We start from the raw sequence: 20,960 nt of genomic DNA on the forward strand, positions 1-20,960 counted from the left end.
AATCTCTTCCACCTCTCTCCTTTTCAACCACGCTGGCTTCTTTGTTGCCCTTGTACATGCTAAATGCAAACTAAAGAAGTACCTTTCAGCTCATCACCTGGCAAAGAGTAGGTGACTAGTGAATGTTTTTTGAGTGAATGAATGAAGAATCTAAGAGATGTCAGAAAAGTGTTTAGAATATTTTAGTTATTCCTAGGCTACTTATGTGCTGTTGATTGATAATCATTACTTTGGATATCTCTGATATTATACAGATAGAATTTTTTTTTTTTTTTTTTTGAGAGGGAGTCTCGCTTTGTCACTCAGGCTGAGGTGCAGTGGCATGATCTTGGCTCACTGCAACCTCTGCCTTCTGGGTTCAAGTGATTCTCCTGCCTCAGCTTCCCAAGTAGCTGGGATTACAGATGTGTACCACCATGCCCAGCTAATTTTTGTATTTTTAGTAGAGACGGGGTCTCGTCATGTTGGCCAGGCTGGTCTCGAATGCCTGACCTCAAGTAATCTGCTCGCCTCAGGCTCCCAAAGTGTTGGAATTACAGGTGTGAGCCCCACCCAGATACAATTTCATGATACTTTCAATCAATATTTATAGTGACTACCATGCACCCAGGATTTATATGTACTAGCCTGCAGGAATACAAAGTTATATTTTATATACTTTGAACAGGAAATAGTAATCTTATATCTGCCTTCTATTTGTTCCTTCTTCATGCATGATACATAAATTAAGTGCTTGCTATGTAACTAATTATGAACCTAGCACCAACTTGTGTAGAGTAGAGGTGGATAACAGAAGCTCATGGTTTTTTTAGGGTACCAAAGCTTGATTTGTTTGTTCTTCAATTTGACATAATTACCAACATTTAAAACTGGGAGTTAGAGGTGGGAGAGTGTTGTACAAAGACAAATATTTCCATTTTCTCTTGGAAAATCAGCAGGCCTGGCAATCTTGGGCATGCCTTAACAAGTATTCTGTTGTATATGATTGGCAAAAGGGGCTTGCAACAGTAGAGGAAAGAAACATTATAAAATAGCAATTTTTCATTGGAATAGCCTCTTTTTTTAATTTTAGAAAGCTTCACATAATGTGTTTCGTGGTATACCAAAGACATTTTGGGGGGATAAATGGTGTTATCTCCAATTTTACAGCTGAAGGAGCTAGTCCGAATGAATTTAACCATTTGTTTTAAGGACTCAGCTTGTAAAAACTCTTTGCATTTTCCTTCTTCTCTTTCTCCCTCTCCTCCTCCTTCTTTGTAATGTTATATTTATTGAGTGTTTACTATGGGCCAAACCCTATCTCAAGTTTCTTTGATATGTAGATGCACTTAATATTCCCAATAACTCTGAGAAAGACACTATTATTATTCTCATTTTCTGATTTAAAAAAATGAGTGACTGGTAAGAGTGCTGACTTGCCCAAGGTTTCAAAGTCAGTGGTGACATAGCCAGAATTTAAATTCAGACAGTCATGTACAGAACCCGAGCTTTAACGTCTACAGTATAATGCCATGGTCAACCAGGAGTAAAGTCTAGGATTGCCTAACTCCAAAGATATCATACTTTCACTCACTATTAACTGTGGAGGGCACAGAGTCACTTGGTGAGCCAAATGTGGATTCCCATGAACACTAGGGGAGAAAAAAGGCTCATGAGGCCATGGAGAAAAACCTAGTATCTTTCCCCAGCCCCTGAATCTACATGGGGCCTTTCTACCCAGGCCTTCATCATGTCTTGCCCATGCAGTCTGCACTGGGAGGGTAGTCTAGTAAAGATAAAATGAAGTATCTGTTTATGGAAACTCATTCAATTAGAATGCATTCTTTTTTCCACTTTTGAATGCCTAGCGCCTACAACTATGCCAGGTAAGCTATAGATATCCGCTTATAGAACGATTTCTGCATTGTCTTGTGAATTGACTTATTTTTCAAAAACTTTCCCAAATTTCTTGGTTTGACCAAATCAAATGCCAATAAAAGTAAACACAAAAGAATAAGTGAGCATCATAGTCAAAGTAAAGATAAAATTAGTGTTCACTGACAATGGCTTCTCATACCTCTATGAAGGAATGATATGCTTCCAGTTGATTCCTCCCTTGAAAGGGATGAGTCTGGTAATAACTGCATCTTTCAGATCACTGCTTAGCTCCAGTGAACCTTCATTTCTGGTAATTTGCCTTGCTCTTATGGAGAAAGTGAACAGGGTCTAACTGCATGTCAGTACTGCTTAGCTCCAGTGAACCTTCATTTCTGGTAGTTTGCCTTGCTTTTATGGAGAAAGCGAACAGGGTCTAACTGGGTGTCAGTGCATCATTTTTGCAAGCAAGGTAGGCAACATTGAAAGTGCTTTCTAAGAAAGAACGCTTCTTTGCCTCTTCCTAGCCTCTGGTGGTTCCCAACAATTTTTGGTGTTCCTTGGCTTATAGATGCATCACTCTAGTCTCTGCCTTTATCTTTATATGGCCTTCTTCTCTGTGTGTCTCTGTATCTGAATCTCTTTTCCCTGGTCTTACAAAGACACCAGTGATTGGATTTAGGGCCCACCCTAATCCAGTGTGATCTTGTCTTAACTAATTGCATCTGCAAAGACCATGTTTCCAAATAATGTCTTTTTTTTTTTTTTTTTTTTTTTGAGGCTGTGGGTAGACATGAATTTGGGGAGAACACTATTCAGCCTATTACAGATGGGCAGTAGGAAAGGGCACACTCTTAAGCCTGAAATGGAGATTAGGTATATGTACCTTTAGTGTGGAGTCTTAATTTATCTGGCTAGGAGTTAGGATACTGTTTGCCGTAAGCCGTGGTTTCAGGGGCTGAAATTATATCTAGTGTCCTTGTTTTTCTCTCCCATTTTGTTTTTGAGTTTTCCTAAAGCCTCCTTAAATGGGACCTGAGGTTTGCAGTTCTTTAGCTATAATTCTATGTTCTGTAGAACTAACTGAGGTGGTTGTTAAGTATTAAGGGTAGGGCAGAATTCTTTAGTTCTGTGATCAGGTTTCAATCTTTCAGTGAGTCTGAGTAGGGTAATTTCCTTCCCTCATGTAAAAGACTAGGGAAGGCTGGAGTTGGATCTTTCTTTTCTACACGGAAGGCTAAATGGGCCTGGAGTTGGGTATTTCCTTCGATGCATGTTGGTTAGGATTTGATAAAATAGTTTTCCTTGCAGGAAAGGCCTTGTTAAGGAGAACAGAGAGCTTTGGACATACTTCAAAGGTACTATTTTTCTCTCCTTTTGATAGAAGAAGAACAAGATTTTCTTCACAGTGAGAATTTAATAGGAAGGTTCCTAGAGGTAAAACTCTCAAGTGTGGGGTCATCACTAGGACTCTGTCCCCTCAGAATTTTTGTCTCAAACTAGTCATACTGAGAATCCAGCAATTCATCAGTTATCGTTTAAATGATTCTTACAGCTATTGGCAACTACTACTCTGGGCTTCTGCTTCTAGTAAGCTGTAATTTTCCTTATCTTCCTGTCATATCTTCAGTTTTCAGGGAAGTTGTCTAAACCCAGCTCGGCAATATAGCCACATGGTTCTCTCTTCACCTAACACTATATCCTAGAGCATCCTACCCCTATTAACAAGAGCTGACACCTATTAGCTAAAAAACAAAAACTCAAAACCCACCCTATTTGCTAAAAATTAATCAGTGTCCCCTAAAATAATTATCTGTGCTCTTAGAGAAGATGAGTATCAAAACAAGGCATGCATATACTTTGACAAATGTACCCCGTCCCCTCGAATGTTTTGGTATGCAGAAATCCAAGGATACTTGGAAAGACAGGGCTGATTTCATGGGAGTCAGGGAGCCTCTTGAGAGAAAAAGCCTCTCTGGAGTGCGATTCCTTTTCTGGTAGAGCCTTATGATTAATAGAACCTACCTAAAGATTGAAATAGTCCTAAAGTAAATTCAGTGAGCAATAAAAGACACTAATCTCCATGGCTCTTTCTCATAAGAAAACTTAATAGCAAATGATTGAGTAGCTTGAATTGTTGACCTACGCTGTACATCCGGGCCTGATAATCATGGGGAATTGCTGATTCTCTTAACCTGGCCATTTGGTATTATGGACACAGTTTGTCATTACTGTCAGTGCATATAAATTTTAAATAAAGTGTCACAACAAAGAGAACAGAAGCATGGGAAGAACTCAGTGTGGCATAACCAAAGTATAGAGTATTTTCCTTGTTACTGTATCACTCCCTGAGAGACACAGTGACTTCAGCAGAGGCACAAGCACAGCAACATGGCACCAGCCACCAGCATGCTTCACCAGTGATTTTCATGTCAATGACAGAGTACTTTCCACTTTAGCCACAGTTGGTCCTAGTAGGTTCTCACTTGGTACCACCATGATAAACGCCTTGTCAATGGCCACAGTTTTTTGGTTTTGACACATAGGTGTTTTCACAGCGGTAGCAGGATAAGCTACGACTTCTGTTCTGAAATAACCAGCTCCTGGTGGGGATTTTAGTAGCACTGAGTCTCCAGACAGAACCCTTATTTCAGCTCAAAAGGCAACCTTGATCAAGACTGACTTGTATGAGTATGCATCCTTAGAGAATGGAGTTGACTTGGAGAGAAAAAGGAAGGATGTCTTTCTGTGGTCTGATAAGGGCATTGAGTTATGGTAGTTGGTAATTAAAAGATATGTGATTTAATTCACACTCCAAACCAATCAAGTAGGACATGTCAGTTATATGGCTGATCATTAGTTTTTTAAATCTCATTAACATGAAGTGTAAAAGCCCAACATTTATATGACTAATATATTAAATGTAGAGAATAAAAAGATGGATTCTGGAGCCAGAATACCTGGGTTGGGTTCAAATGCCAGTTCTATCACTTACTAGCTTTATGACCCTGGCCATATATTAAACTCCTGTCTCTCCATTCCCTCATCCAAAAAATATGAATAAATAATAGTCTCTATTTCACAGAGTTGTACTGAGAACGAAACAAGCTAATGGAGAGCACTTAGAACTATGCAGAGAACATAAAAAGTCTGTAATAACTCTTTGTATTATTATGTATGTGCATCTTTCATAACCAAAAATATATTTTTAAAAGATAATTACACCTTAGAATTGCCATAATACATTAACACACCTCTAAATCTGTCATCAGTGGAGAAGCACTGGCCAATTGAGAATGCATTCTTGCTTAATGAGAAAGCCTTCCTCTACTGGATAAATCCATTATTGTACTAGAAAAGTAACTGTTGGCTGGGGCCTGGGTCAGCCAGGATCTGAAGCCCATGCCACCTTGGTTCTCTGGAGGAAGAAGGGGGCATTTTTTTCCTGCTACCCCGTGCCCAGCATCTGTTAATTGGGAGAAAGGCAGATGGATGAGAGACATAGCTCAGTGCTGAGTGCAGACGAGAGACATCCCCCAGAGAAGTTTTAAAAATCTATTTTCTTTGGAGTCAGGCCTTCTAAACCTGACTTCGTTTTTCCAGCTGCATCTAAATGGGTGTGTTTATTTTCAGATATTTCCCCTTTCCTTAGAGTAGCAGTCAGGCCAGAGCTCACATTCTTCACTCTGTCTTGCATAGAGGTGTTTGGGGAGGATTGTTTTTCTTTTGCTCTTTACTGGATCCATTTTTTTTTCTCTCCCTGACTTCCCCTACTTCCCCCACCCCCATCCCCCGCACTCACAATGAGTTCTCTTCCCAGAGCCTCTTCTGAGATGGAAAATTGAGTTAAACTTTAGGAGCTGTAGTGATATGCTTGAAAAGGAGTAACAACATGTTTGGGGCTAAATTTCTATCAGGTCTTATCTAGTCCACAGCAACATTAAACAATTGACAACACCAAGACCCTTGATATTAACATTTTTTTCTAACTAGAAAAACCATCAGAATCATAGGGAAAATATACACTAATTTGGATGTAAAAATCAACCGTTATTTTCATGCAGTTGAGTTTCTGAGCTCTTTCTTCAGCAGTAAAAAAAATATAAGACTCATGAAAAGAGAGTAAACATTATGATAAGATAAATGGTAATTCCCTAATGAAAAGCATTTCATAATCACCCTTTTTCATTAAAAAGCAAAACTAGAAAGATAATATAATATTTGAGGACTGTTTTTTTAAAATGTCTTTTTTAAAAGGCCAATTTTGTGTAAATGGCTTTTAATAGGAGCTTTTATCATGCAAAATCCCAAGGTTCCTTTGGACCATTATCTACAAGTTAGAAATGAAAATCACATGTCATTGAAACCAAACATCTGTTTTTAGCGAACTGCACTATAATTCCAGGATTTCGATTGCCTTGTATTTTAAACAATCTTAAAATCTCTTGTATGACATAACAGCTATTCATTCATTTTTCAAATATGCCTTGACTGCTTATTGTATATTCCCAGTCAGTGTCCCATTTGGAGCTGGAGAAACACGTTTCTGACCCTCAAAGAGTTTACAGACTGGAGAGAAAGAATCATTTCTTATGACACTTTTTACTTAACTATTTTATCACCTCTGCAATATAATTAACACTAGTTGAGGGTAAGGTTAATATGCCATTCTTTGTATTCTTGCTGGCACCTCATACAGTACTTGCAAATAGCAGATGCTCAACTCACGTTGACTAGCACTGTGTTATAGAAATTAGTCTATTTGACAATTGTCTCATCCTTTAAAGAAATGTGTGATAGTACATAGACTGTGATCAAGAACCAGTTCTTTATTTGTCTCTCAATTTCGCTAAAATTTTATTCAAGTTTTTGGTGGAAGCAACCTTCTCCTGCTCCAGAGCAAAACTCCAGCACATCCCATTACTCTTCGATGGTGTTGACACTGTAAGTCATAGAGTCTCAAAGCAGTAGTTAGACTGCTCAGTTGAGGGTAAGAATTAAAGCTTGTACTTCATGTAGGGTTTAATATTTCTTTCCCCAGCTCAGCACAGATTCAGTCTTAATCAAGGGCCACAGATGTCATCTCCCTCTTCTTTTCCCGCTCACCTCTTGCATTCCTTGTGAGTTGCTGTTTTTCTCCTCTAAGTGTGTGTCTGTAATGAGGGGGCAGGAGAGAAGTAAGGGTGTCCAGCCTACCTGGTCATGCTTCATTCTCTCTGGGCCCTGCAGATGCATAACTTTGTGGGATCTCTGGTAAGGCCTTCTCCACAGAAGCTCCTTTTTCAGTCCTATCCTTTTGTGGCATGCCTCCTTTCTGCTTTTGGCTGCCTCCTCAAGCAGTCTATGGACAAGATGGAAAGAAGATTCCATTCTGGGTCCCTCAGGAGCTAAGCCCTCAAATGATTTCAAGTGAACAAGAAATACTTTGACACTTCTCTTAGAGTCCCTGAGGGCAGCAACCCCAGCACTGTCCTGGATTGGCTGCCCAGCCTGTGAATTCAGGTTTCCTTGAGTTTCCAAGTGGGAGTCAGGTCTGGGTCCACAGTGAGGTTTAGCTTCCTCATAAAACCTGCCCTATGACATCTGTGTCTCCTCAACACAGAAAACAGATTTTGGAGCTTTTTTAGTCTTCCTTTTGAAATTTCTCCTTCTCCCCACCCCAACCACCACCTGTATGGGTATTCACACATACACACTCTCTCTCACACACACACACACACACACACACATACACACACACACGTGCCTTAGTGTCATAAAGTAGCAAGGCTCCCCCTTGCCACAAAGGGGAGGGGCTCATAAAACATCACTAATTCTCTCCAAAGAATTCCTTCTCCTAACTGCTGAATTCTTTCTCCTTTATCACTCTGAGGCATCCAGGTGTAGCGGGACAGTTTCTTTCTCACACTCATTTTCTTATTAAGGTAGCTGAACAAGCTGTTCCTCAAAAGAAACTGAGGCAGAAGGCCCAGGTCTAAGATCTCAGCTGTGGAACTCGCCCAGGGTTCATGCAGTTCCCTGATTTGCCTCATCAGAGTTACTGTGTGAGCAGTGAAACAGTTTGGCCTTGCTTGTCTGTAAGGAAGAATTACGCACATGACATTTACTGTTTGCAATATGCTTTACTGTGACAATGGAGAGTAACATCAATTAGTTTTTCAGGCCCCCTGAAAATAGTGACTATAAAAACTGTTTTGGGCTTGATGATACAGACTGTAGAAGAACAATACAAGCAGCCCCTCCCGCTCAAAAGCTGAGAATCTTTCATGTAGCACAGGGGTAAGCAAATCTGTGATCTAAATCTGATTCATCACTGGTATTTTTAAATAAAGCTTTATTCGAACATTGGTATGCTCATTTGTTTATGTGTTGTCTATGAATCTTCTCATGCCCAAATGGCAAAGATGACTAGTGCAATAGGTACTATATGGCCAGCAAGGCCTAAAATATCTCCTATCTAGTCCTGTACAAAAAACGTTTGTGACCCCTGATTTAGAAGGACTCTGAAGTAACTTACTAAATTAAATACACAGAAAGCACATCCATGAGAATGGTTCTGCATCCAGATGCTAAAAGAGGGAAAAGAATCTTTTCCATGTTGGCTGCATCGTCTTGCTGAGAAACAAGTAGTCTTACTGCTGTTTGTATCCTGAAATCTGTTTCACTCGATTTTTCTTGGGCTGCAGTGCTTCTAGATTGCTTTATGTTGGAAATATTTTTTTTTCCTGAAGCTACAGAAATATTCTGTATTTATTTATTCATTTAACAAACATGGTTTTAGTACTGGTCACAAGACAGGCATTGAGTGTGTGTTAGGAATAGAATATGAAACAGATCAGCCCTGACCTCAAGTTGCCTAGGGTCTAGAGGAGAGGCAGGTCAGGAATTGGCAGTTACAGAATTCTGCAGTGATACCCAGGGCAGAGTGAAGCACAGGGTACTATGGAGTTGAAAAAGAGGCACCTAATGCTGCCTGGAGATGTTGCACAGGGGCATCAGGGAAGGCCTACCAAAAAGAAACAGTGGCAATGATGAGACATAATGGCTGAGTAGAGGTTAGGCATCCACTGGGGAATTACTAAAGGAAAAGCTATTTTCAGACAGAGGGACCAAAAAGCTCAAAGCCCTGGGATTTGAAACCCCACGGAATGGTTGATGAAATTCACAGAAAATGATAACACTTATATGCCATCCTGGAGAAAATAAAAGAGTCTGTTTGTAGCTGAAGGCACCAGTCTGGGTATTTCAGCCACCTCAGGCTATGAGAGTAGAGAGGATCAGAAATTCAGCACATCTCTAACCCTCCTGGCTCATGGCAAATGGCCTTGTTAGCCATGTTGACTGATTTGCATTACATTAGGAGAGAAATGCAGATGCACTGAACGGTTTACTCCAAGGTTTCATGATTTGTTTCATATTTGTTTAAACTGAGGTTATAGAAGGTGAATATGACTATTAGTACATTTGGCTATAGAAGGACACTCCACCAACAAGGAAACACTTTTAAAAAAGTATTTAGCATATTAAGAGGGTTACTGCATGCTTATCAATCTCTAATCCTCACTACACTGCCTTCCAATAAATAAAAGTAAATGCAAGTATATTTATTGTTGACTATGTGCTTGCTACTTTGAAGAACATTATCTTATCAAATTTCACTGTCACCCAGTCAAGCAGATATTATTATTCCAATGTTCAGAGATGAGGAATAAAACTCAAATAGTTTAAATAATTCATCCAGAGTTACAAAGCTAGAAAGAGGCAGATCCAGGATCCCTAGGCTTGATTACAGATGCATATGCATTTGGCTAAGTAGACATTAGAGCAAGGGTGTTTCAGGGAAGAGAAGCAGCACTGTCCAGGTCTAGTGGTGTGAAAAAGTTCACTTTCAGGGAATGGTAAGGAGCTTATTTTAAGTTTAGATTATCATTTTCCATAGTATAGACTAGGTATTAGTGGGTATTACATGATGGTTATATTTCATATTCAAATAAATTTGGAAAATAGGGGTGTGATGGTTAATATTGAGTGTCAACTTGATTGGATTGAAGGGTACAAAGTATTGATCCTGGGTGTGTCTGGGAGGGTGTTGCCAAAGGAGATTAACATTTGAGTCAGTGAGCTGGGAAAGGCAGACCCACTCTTAATCTGACTGGGCACAATCTAATCAACTGCCAGTGTGGCTAGAATATAAGCAGACAGAAAAATGAGAGAAGAGAGATTGGCTTAGCCTCCCAGCCTACATCTTTCTGCCATGCTGAATGCTACCTGCCCTCAAACATCTGACTCCAAATTCTTCAGTTTGGGAACTCGGACTGGGTCTCCTTACTCCTCAGCCTGAAGACGGCCTATTGTGAGACCTTGTGATCATGTGAGTTAATACTTAATAAATTCCCCTTTATATATATATATATATATATATATATATTCCATTAGTTCTGTCCTTCTAGAGAACCCTTTACTAATACAAAGGGTCAAACATATTTATCTTTTTAAAAAAAATAAATTTAGGATCTCTCTGAGACCCCTAATGCACTGTTTGGGCCTCTAAACCATAAAGTTTATGGTGTTTCCAAAAACCTGTTGGATCACTAAGCACTAGGGTAGCATGAGACATGGCAGTGATCCTCTGAGTATATCTGGAGGAAGAACTGCTCATGACACCATCCAGTGCAGGCCAACAGGAAGACTATGCTTGACACAGATATTCAAGGGCACTTCTTTTCATCTTGGGGTATCATTTCCCCAAGGTCTCTGATGACTTCTCCATTTCAACATTCAATAGAGAAAACACTAAGAATTACATGGGGAAGGTTTTTAAACACTAGGTCTGTAAAATGGCTCACATAACTTACACTCACATTTTTATGCCAGAACTTAGTCCTGTGGCCACGTGGAATTGCAGGGAAGCTGACAGTGTGACCTACTTGTGTGCCCAGGAAGAAGAGGTGCATTTAGATCTTATGGAGTTCTAGCAATCTCTGACACATGAAAGAATGGCCAAAGAGGAGAGAGGAGGGTCAATCTTTTCATAAAAAATAAAGAAAGGTGAACGTTTCAAGTTACATAAGTTTTATACTTCTATGTTCAAATAGTATAAGTTCTTCAATGAAGCTGACATTTAACATTTCATTTATCATTGATGGTTTCAATGGATGAGTTTCATTTTAGTGACAGAGAGTCAGGCAGAAATTGAAGAATGAATGACAGAAGATTTGAAGACAGCAATAATATTTCACTTAAAAAACTGGTATTGAAGTAAGGAAAATCAATGGAAGTATAGCTTGATGAGTCAGCAGATAAAAATCTTTTTTTTAAGCGTAGATGAACATATTTATAAGGGTCACAGAAAAAAAATCAAGCAGAAATAGAAAAGTTCAAGTGCAGACAAAAGATAAAATTTGTAGAGCAAATTTCTAAGGTGATGTTATTCAACTTTTAGATCAAGAAGTCAGTTTTTAAAAGAGAAAGACAACTTAGAGACTTTTCTTTCTTAGATACTTTTTTATTAGCTCATACATAAATGCTTATGTATGAGGAGGAGGAAGTAGTCAATGTTTGCCAGATGAATTTGTTTGGTGTTGGGAGGAAAGGAAACGGAAAATGCGAAGATTTAATCTTGAACTCTAGCTATGATCTTGAAACTAATGGGGGTCAGGTTCAATTTCTGTGAAAGGAATCAGAAGAAAACTAAGAAAATGTGTAGATATCTGGAGGTTCCACCAATGGAAAAATGGGGAAAAAACAAACCTTTTTATTTTAAAAATAGCTCCCCAAAATTGAGATTTTGTACAAGTTAGAAACCATACTTCTGTAATGATGACATGAAGAGTTACATGATTTCTTGCAGAATCTCAGACCAGAGTAGAACATCTGTCAAGGATATGAGAACGAAGAATAAGGAGCAAAGAGGCTTTGAAAGGTGAAGGTGAAGGAAGAATAAAAGAACAGTAAGTTTTGAAGACATTTGGCCAGAGAAAAGTGGTTGAAGGATTGAAATGGAGAGACTGAGGCCAAAAACAGCTGACAATTTTACTCTTGGCACATTAAAGAATGGGGTTGCTCCAAGTAGGAATGGAAAATACCTGCCTTAGAATGACCTGGGAGCTAATTAAGAATGTAGATAGCAATTGGAGAGAAGAGCCTTGCAATGTTCATGCCAGGAAGCTCTGAGGCTCTGACATGGAAAACAAAATAGTGTTGGCTAGCTGGGTGCAGTGGCTCATGCCTGTAATTCCAGCACTTTGGGAGGCTAAAGTGGGTGGATCACTTGAGCTCAAGAGTTCGAGACCAGCCTGGGCAATATGATGAAAGCCTGTCTCTACCAAAGGGAGGCAGAGGTTGTAGTGAGCCCAGATCGGGCCATTGCATTCCAGCCTGGGCAACAGAGTGAGATTCTGTCTTAAAAAAAAAGAAAAGAAAAAGAAAAGAAAAATAGTGTTGGAGACTGTGGCTAGTGTCTAAGCAGGCATTTGAAGGGAAGGGCGCAATAGATGGTCCCAGGCTCTTTCTCCCTGTGCAGTCCCTTTGGCTGCTGCTCTTTTCCTGTTTATCCACCCCTCTAGTTGTCAGAAATAGCTGCATGTCCTTCAGCCAAACACAAAGGCCTATGTCTACTGAAAATGAGTTCCTGCCAGAAAGAGAAGAATAAATCCCAGAGCTAGATTCAAGCAATATATTTTGTCCTCATTTCTAAAATTGCCCAGGAGCAAAACTGCCCTGATTTAGATGAGCAGATAGATGCTACAAAAGAAATAAAATGGAATGAGTGATGATCAAATTCCCTATTGATCAATATTCTGAGGACAGGCACAGTATGACAGGGCTGTTTACTAGACTGGAAGCTGGAGGAAAAAACAAAAATTATAGTTTTTGGGATTCATCACTGCCCGCTTTCAAAAGAAAATGGAAATACTAGGCAGAAGTAATGAAACCAAATATAGCTAAGTTTCTTCTTCAGGACTGGAAAAATTCAAATTGCTTCCTATTGACCATGGATCCAGCTATTCCCACCTTCCTTTATTTACTCAGTGTATCAGTTGCTTTTGAGTACTTTCTAGGTGGCCAAATGATGCACTTTATATTTTGGACAGAATTTGTCATAACACATGATCCTTGCACTTGAGAAAGCCATAGCGGTCTGGGAAGGAGACAAGCAAGCATCTAATGACCACATGGTGCAAACCACAATCAGTGCAGTGCATACAAAGTGCCGAGGCCTCCTAGAGTAAAGGAGCAGGATGCTCGGGAGATGTCATGGAAGAGGAAGACCTTGAGTTTGGACTTAAAATATGAGTAGATGTTCACTAGGTGTTCCATGCTGTTCAGGAAACAAAGCAAATATTCAAGTAAGAACATAGTTCTGGCATTATATCTATGTCATTGGTGCAAGAATGATTTTGGAGAGAGTTTGGTATTTTGTTACTATTATACCTTCCTTTTATCAGAACTTACTGGAGAAGAGCAAGACTATAATGAAGCAAAACAAACAAAAAGCTTGCTTTCTTTTGTTCAGTAGCCAGCAGAAAGTAAGCTTGAGTGTTCATATTAGCCTTTCAGCCACACAATTAAAATAATTGGGAACCTTGGTAATGAATTTATGAAGCACCTGTCACCTTGAAAGACAGCTCAGGAAGTGAGAGCAGGTGAATACATCGAATAAATTAGATACAAAAGGAATGGACTTCAGAATATGGTACTTTATACTGTATAATAAAGAATAAATAAATAAATAATAAGGAATAAAGAAAGCACATAGGATGGCTGTAGAACTTTGTGGATTTAGGTCACCATCACTTACAGGGCAGGAAGTCTTACATGGGACTAGAGGGAAAAAAAGACTAGGAAATTTAAAAAAGAAGACGCAAGTACTGGAAACAGTAGAATAACCAGAAATGATTCTAATGTGCTTTATGAGTGAAACTAGAGATGCGGTATCAGCCTCCTCAGGCTTTCCCCAAAGAGGTGATTTGAACTGCTACACCAGGCTGTCCAGGATGCTGGGGCCTGGATGTTCTGAACTGACTGCACATATAAGCTCACCTTGGACCTTTCCTCTGAGAATCTGGTGTCCCAAGGAGAGAGACCTTCTTAAATGATAGCTCTCAAATTCACGAGAATTGAACAGGAAGAAATTTTTCTTGGCATTCTCTAGTATTTTCTCACTTTCTGGCACACATTTTTCCCACTAAAAGAACAGAAAGCGAAGGAAGTGGAGAAAGTCTCACAGGCATTTTGATTTTGCAGATGCCTACTTATACATGACCTTGGAGAAAAAAGCATCCAGCACGGCAGGTACAAGTATGGGATGCATTTCAGCTAAATTATTTTCCCTGGAAAAGGGGAAGCTTTATATCTGGCCCTGGACCTCTGTGTGTGTGTCTGTGTGTAATCGTGAGTATTCTCTAAAATATCTCATTAAATATTTGCTGAATAAAAAACAAATATTTGGTCATCCTACATATTGCATAAGGGTATTTCAGAAAAGGAATGAATGTATATACCATAGCTACTAATACATACACACACAAACACACACACACACACACACACACACACACACTCACATACATAAACAGTGTGACAGCTTTTTTTATTCCTCCCAGTTTTAAAAACTGTGTTAGGCATCTAAATGCTGAGCCTCCCACTTCCCATGAGAACCTTGAAGGCTAAATAAAACATCTTGCTTCAAGAATTAAGATACCTTGGGCCAAACAGCCCTCTGATAGAGTGGCTTACAGTTATGAAACTTGATCCCTATAGGCATTAGGATAACAATTTGCAGAATTGCAAGGGATAAATCTTGGGCAGCACCGAGGTGTACGAGTCTGTGTAGCAACAGCAGCAGAATCCCAACCTCTGGAGCAGTAAATGTTGATGGTCTATGACGGATGCTACCAATTACCTCCGAAAGTTCCTGGCCTCTTAGGCTGGGATCTAGTGGTTCTTTTTATTTCCCTGTGTGTTTCAGACCATTTCCTATACAAAGGCCGCGAGTGGGATAATTATGGAAATAGATATGGTTTTAGAGCTGGAAGGGATCCTAGAAATAATATGAGCCTAGGTCTTTACTTTGCAGATAGGTAACTAATATCTAGAAAAACCGCTCCACAGAGCTTGTTTACAGCCAAGCTGGGGACAAAACATGATACTCAGTCCAGGCCTGTGTCTATTTCTTCTTACACTAGCAGTGGTTCCTGTTCACAAAGTAAAATAATCCAAATTCCGATACATGACATTTCATGATCTGCTGAAACCTCTCTGCTTCTCTATCATTATTTCCTTTTGTTCTTCCTTCCCAATTCCATCACCTCCTTTCATCAGGTACTTTCAAAGCCAGCCACTTCCACCCTCCTACAGTGTTTTTCTGTTGTTGTTTTGTTTTTTTGCTGTTGTTTTTCTTTTTCACACCATGATATTTTGTGCTTTGAGCCTGTGGTTGCTAATACTAGCAACAAGCTGGATTCTTCTCTGTTCAGCTTTAAATGCTTGGAGGACATCTTACCTCCTCCATGAAACCCTACTCATTTCCTGAGCCATGGTAAGTTGCTTCTTTCTGGCATTCTCAAAGCAGTTATTTAGCAGCAGCAGTTGGGACGAGTTTTTAAATTGTTAGTCTGTCTCCTTAAAGACCAAGCCCTTATCTTGCTCTATTTCTTATTCTTTCCCCAATCCTTTCCCAGCATTTGGCACAGGCCCAAAGCAGGGCAAAATCTCAATAAACAGTAAAAGAATGAATGAGTAAACTAATTGGACTCTAAATTGACAAAGAGTAGTGTCACTGAATGAGACACTGTTATAACCTATAACCCATATTGGCCAGAGAGGCAATTCTTTGAAACCACACTTCCTATCTCAAAGCCTAGTTCTGCTGCTTACTAGCTAGTGTGTGGCAGTTCACAGATTACTTAGCTTTTTTGTGTCTCAGCCATCTTTTATGTAAATTGAAACTAATAATAGTATCTAACCCTTAGGGATTCTATAGAGATGAAATTTTCACTTAGAACAGACATTTAGGAAGTGCTAAAGCATCTTCTCTCTTTGTTACTTCTTTCCTTCTTATTAAAATAACAGTTATTATTAATAAGCTTAATAAGTGGGGGCCGTGGTGGGAAAAAGGAGAAGCCAAGAAAATAAAGAACATGCTAATGGGGAAAAATACATCAAATATAATATATGGATGATTAAGGGATATGTTAGTGGTTAAGAGTGCAGAATCAGAAAAAATGTACTATTTATTGAGTACCTAAAATGTGGTACTAACATTACTGGAGTAACCCCTTTACATGCATCATCTCCAATTTCTGGGACAGCACCCTGAAAAATGGACATTATCCTGTACATTTCACAAATTATAAAACAGGTGCAGTGAGAAATTTGTCCAAAGTTGCATAGATGGTAAAATTTACAGCTGAGATTTATTATGTGGTCAATGATTAAGATGTCAAAACCCTGAGCTCAAAGCTATGCCAACCACTCATGGCTATGTGACCATGGGTAATTGGCTTAACTTTTCCATCTCTGTTTCCTCAGCTGTAAAATGGGTACAATAATGATGCATACATCACAGCATTGTTAGTGGATTACATGAGTTCACACATGTCAAGTCTTAAGAACAGAGTCTATCATATGGGGTGCTCCTGCCCCAGTACAGCAAAGCACCACTGGTCAAAATGCTCACTTGATAAAATTACTCAGAGTTCCAGAGAAGTAGCTTTTTCATAATTATTCCATCTAAAGGGATAAATCGTCATATGAAACCTATAAATAATGAAAATAAAAAGGTAAATTGATTCTTGTGACCTAGACTTAAATCAATATTCAAACATATTCCTGCTCAAAAGGCTGTTTCAAGTGGGGTTAGCTAAGTTTGTGATTGCATTGATGATTCTCAGCTCTAGCATTAAATAGAAATGCATGTTTTGGGGTACATCATTATTCATTGGCCAAGGAAAAGTCATTCTAGTTTAAATGGGACTCCACTTCTCTTTGATGGGTGAGAGAAGGCATTTGGAATGACCACGTAGAGACTTTTTATTTGACCTTATAATCATGCCCATTTAATTTGCCAGATAGAGCACACATGCAAAAAGAAGGACAAATTCTGCATCCATAAATGAGAACCTTGTATGAGTTTACTAGATGGCCAACGTTCAACAATTACCAAGGTCTAAGCCAAGTGCTCGTTATGCACATAGGGCGCAACTGTTGAGAATAACTTTTGCTGGGGTTTGGCTCATTTGGCTCTACAGATCAGCAGGGGAAGGAGAGAGCACAGGAGAACACAATACTAATAAGCATACAGTTCTGTCTCCGGTATGCACACAATTCAACCAAAGCAGAAGTAGGGCTTCCAGAACAAATCATTTCCATTCCTACCACCCACTTCACTGTACTTCATGCATTACAAATGCAAAACTCTAAGCCACTCTATAAAGGATGACAAAGTTGTTTTTAATTGGTGCTTATTAAAAGCTTTTGCTTGGAACAACTTTAGCAACACAATAAATAACTATATTGGATCATAACACAAAGAATTAAATAGGCATGAATTCATATTGATACAAATGAGTAACTAAATAAAGAAATGAAGGAGAAGCAACAACTTTTCCTTAAAGGAGAATTTCAATTAATAACTATAGAAGGATTTAAGGAATTAGAAAATCACCATTAGAATACCACAGTCATCATTTCCATAGACAAGAACCACCAATGGATGCTAACATGAGTGGGCAAAAGTTTAAATAGAAACAGGAATATTTGCAGAGTATCCAAGTACCCTCTTCAAAATATTTAGTAATTACAGAGGACAATGAGTAAATTTACAGTGAAGAATCCTAGCAGAGACCATTTTAACCAAGTCATCAAGTTTAACATAATTGATAATACATATCAATACTGCATCCTCAATTAAATAATGAGAAAACACCAGAAAAACTCAAATTGAGGAGAATTTTACAAAATGACTGATCAGTTCTCTCCAAAGTGTACGGGTTATGAAAGACAAGGACAGCCTGAGGACCTGTCACAGGTTACAGCGGACATGACTACCTACAATGTCAGGAATGGAATGATTGGAATGTTCTCTGGGAAGAGAACAAGGATATTAGTGAAAAAAATCAGTGAAATCCAAATGAGTTCTGTACATTAGTTAATAGTATTGTCCCAAGTTAATTTCTTCATTTTGATAAAAGTTTTATGGTTCTATAAGATGTTTACCTAAAGGGAGCCAGCTGAGTGAAGGAAAACAAGAATCCCCTATACTATTTTTGAAACTCTCCTGTAAGTCCAAAATGACCTAAACTGTTAAAATCAAAGGTTCCTGGAAGGACTGTTTTGTATTTGGAATGTATGTGCATTCTTTCCTATTATTTGATGGACTGAAATAATGGGCAAGTCCATAGCCTTACTGCTGTGCAAGTACTGGTAGAATAATTTCTTGTCCCACAAGGATCCATAATTGAAACCCAAAGCTGAGTGGGAATAAGGGGTCATGTTTTCTGCTGTCCTCCCCCAGCAAAAGTTGTTTCCTGTGTGTGGCAAAGTTTGTTTTAGTCTAATGATTTTTATGAAAGAAGTTGCTGAAATTAATATTGGAGCCATAGATAAAACGGAGTGGGGTAAGGAACAGCTTACTGTTAAAAATAGGACTCAAATTTGGTAATACAAAAGTCTTAATGAGCTGCTAGGGGTTACAGCCATTTAAAGGGTACTTTGGAGCCTGTGTGAGAATTTTATTTAGCATTTCCCAGAGAACACTCAGCAGAATATCAATATCGTTAAGAAATCTTGGGAGAAGCGATCCATTACAAATATGCTTGGGAAATCCCTATATATTCCATGGAAGTCATATTGGTAATTGCTAGTGTTGCTGCTAAGAAAAAAAGAGGCAGGTGGGGGGAGGGAGAAAGAGAGAAAGAGAGAGACAGAGAGAGAGAGGAACAAAACTATTGAACTTTGCTTAAACTATTTCCTAAACATTTGGAAAAAAAGAGATTTTAAAAAATATTCTACCTATTACCATTGTGAGGGGCTAGTATTCTACAAAGTTCAGAGATTGGTGTTCTATCACATAAGTTTTCTTCAACAGCTCCACATAGTAAAGAAAGCAGAATTGGAAATGAGAAGGGTGTAGAGAGGGGTATAGTTTATTCTCTCTTCCTGCACCTTTGAATTAAAAAAAAAAAGATACAGATTTTAATATCCTGTAGAGAAGGAAGATGTAGGTCAAATGTGGATGGGGAAATGAAATGAAATTTCATGGTCTTGGAGCATTAATATACTGTTAGGAATTTTTTTTTTTTTTTTTTGTGGTAAGTAGTAGAAATTGTAATTTCCCTAGCAGTCTAGAGTCACAAGTTAGGAGAGGAATAGTGGAATTTAGTACTTAGGAGCCATGTATAGATAGGAATACTTTATTAAATTAACTCATCTGAAATTAGTAGCACTTCCCCCAATGACCTGGATTAAACTGTACACACTTTCAGTGTTCTGAACACTGTATTCATTGCTATTTATTTTACTTCTCCCTTCCTGATTCAAAAGGACACATAAAATATGCACACAAAATATTTGATGCATAAAGAATGACTAAAACATGAACATGTATTCCACATACATGTTTGAAGACATTGCCCAAGGTTAATTTAAAAACAGGATATTTCATTTAAAAGCAATGTGCATCTAAGCTGACTATTTTATTTTCTTTATTTCTAATTCTTCTCAAGTGGTAGAAATATGACTATGACTAATAAAAGTCTCCCAGTTTTCTGTTAGAGGTTATTTTAAACTTTTCTTAAATTTCACCTGTTTAAAAAGGAAATACATAAAACATTAATAATGTGAATTACATTGTCATGGCAACAAATTTTTCCAAGTACTCTGCTCTTATGCAACTATTAACCCCTAGTATCTATTTATTATTCAAGAGAAGTTGTATTTGGGAAGGCAAAAAATTGCTTGTCATCTGAAAGGACAAGACCCTCTGTGTAAATTCAAATTATTGCACAGATGAAAATAGCTTTTGAGTCCTAAAATGATTAGAATTTGCATTTTTCACATTTTCTTCCTTTTTTTTTATTCTTATGGGATATGAATCACTGGGATCAAAATTTACCATCTGGGCTGAAGTATTAACTTAAGATTTGTGACAGAGACAGTTAGTTGTACATTAAAATCTGTGCTCCTGTTTCACAGCTTTCACTGAAAAGTGGTCACGCTATTAACAATGTTTTCCAGCCTGCCTTGCATTGAAGTGAGTCCAAGTGCTGAGTTCTTATCTATGGAACGTGAAAGGGTATAATGAGTATCATTCCTGGACTAAAGTATTTGTGAGCCAGGTGTGCCTCCACTGTATTGCTTGTCCTTCTCCTAGGAGGATGAAAAGAACATTCAGGTTCCCAGAGACAGAGAAAAAAAGCACAGAATGGAAAGAACTTGCATACGTGAAGTATCACCTGGAAGCCAGCTCCCATTAACCGAGAACACAGTGTATTACATAAGAGAGAAATAAACCTCTATTGGGTTAAACCCACCGAAATTTTTGTGCATTTTTTAAAATTGCAGCTATAATAACCCAACCTAATAGTGATATCTTATTAGTTAATTGGTTCAAAAATATAATAAATATATTAGGAAATATTAGTAATGGTTACATATATTTACCTACTTAAAAGAGACAAGCAGGTTTTATCGCACATGGTGGATGGCCAAAACCAAAGAATGACCATTGTTCTTCTCTGTCATTTTTAAGATGTGGGTTTCTAATGCTTAATCAACTTTAGACCCAGCGATTTTTGTTTTTGGGTAACAAATTATTTCAATTAATTAAGGTTTTAGTTCCAAAGCAAGGCTCACAAATTAGAGTCTGCACACGTGGTTAATCTTACTTTTCATGAACGATTCATTGTTAAGAGGTAAAAGCATTACTGGCTAAAAATTCTTATAAAAATAAATGACTTAGAAAGGGCACACAAATTTCAGTAAAATTTATTGGTCCCAGGAGTAGGAATTTGCACTCATTTCATGAAATTCGGCCCATTTTCCAGTCTTTTAGCACCTTTATTAATTTCTTACCAGCATCTGTCCTATTGATCACATCACTATAT

The 20,960-nt window shown here is 38.4% G+C and overlaps 2 long non-coding RNA genes across 8 annotated transcripts in view; one reads left to right on the forward strand and one right to left on the reverse strand.

The window, feature by feature from the left end:
• The window catches only part of LOC129487574 (uncharacterized), a 162,228-nt gene extending 159,318 nt beyond the window's left edge, over window positions 1-2,910 (reverse strand). For all 6 annotated transcript variants that reach the window (XR_010122282.1, XR_010122283.1, XR_010122284.1 and 3 more), the window contains exon 1: window positions 2,741-2,910. This is a non-coding gene — a long non-coding RNA (uncharacterized lncRNA). The remainder of the gene's footprint in view (window positions 1-2,740) is intronic.
• Window positions 2,911-3,067: 157 nt separating this feature from the next.
• On the forward strand, window positions 3,068-20,338 carry LOC129487297 (uncharacterized). 2 transcript variants are annotated; one of them, XR_008659284.1, is made up of 3 exons: window positions 3,068-3,212; window positions 11,705-11,804; window positions 20,050-20,338. It is a non-coding gene; the product is annotated as an uncharacterized lncRNA (long non-coding RNA). The 2 variants fall into 2 exon arrangements; XR_010122281.1 differs by lacking the exon at window positions 20,050-20,338 and adding an exon at window positions 14,101-14,215.
• Window positions 20,339-20,960: the final 622 nt, after the last annotated feature.

Source organism: Symphalangus syndactylus, chromosome 8, assembly GCF_028878055.3.
Source record: "Symphalangus syndactylus isolate Jambi chromosome 8, NHGRI_mSymSyn1-v2.1_pri, whole genome shotgun sequence".
Lineage (NCBI taxonomy): Eukaryota > Metazoa > Chordata > Mammalia > Primates > Hylobatidae > Symphalangus > Symphalangus syndactylus.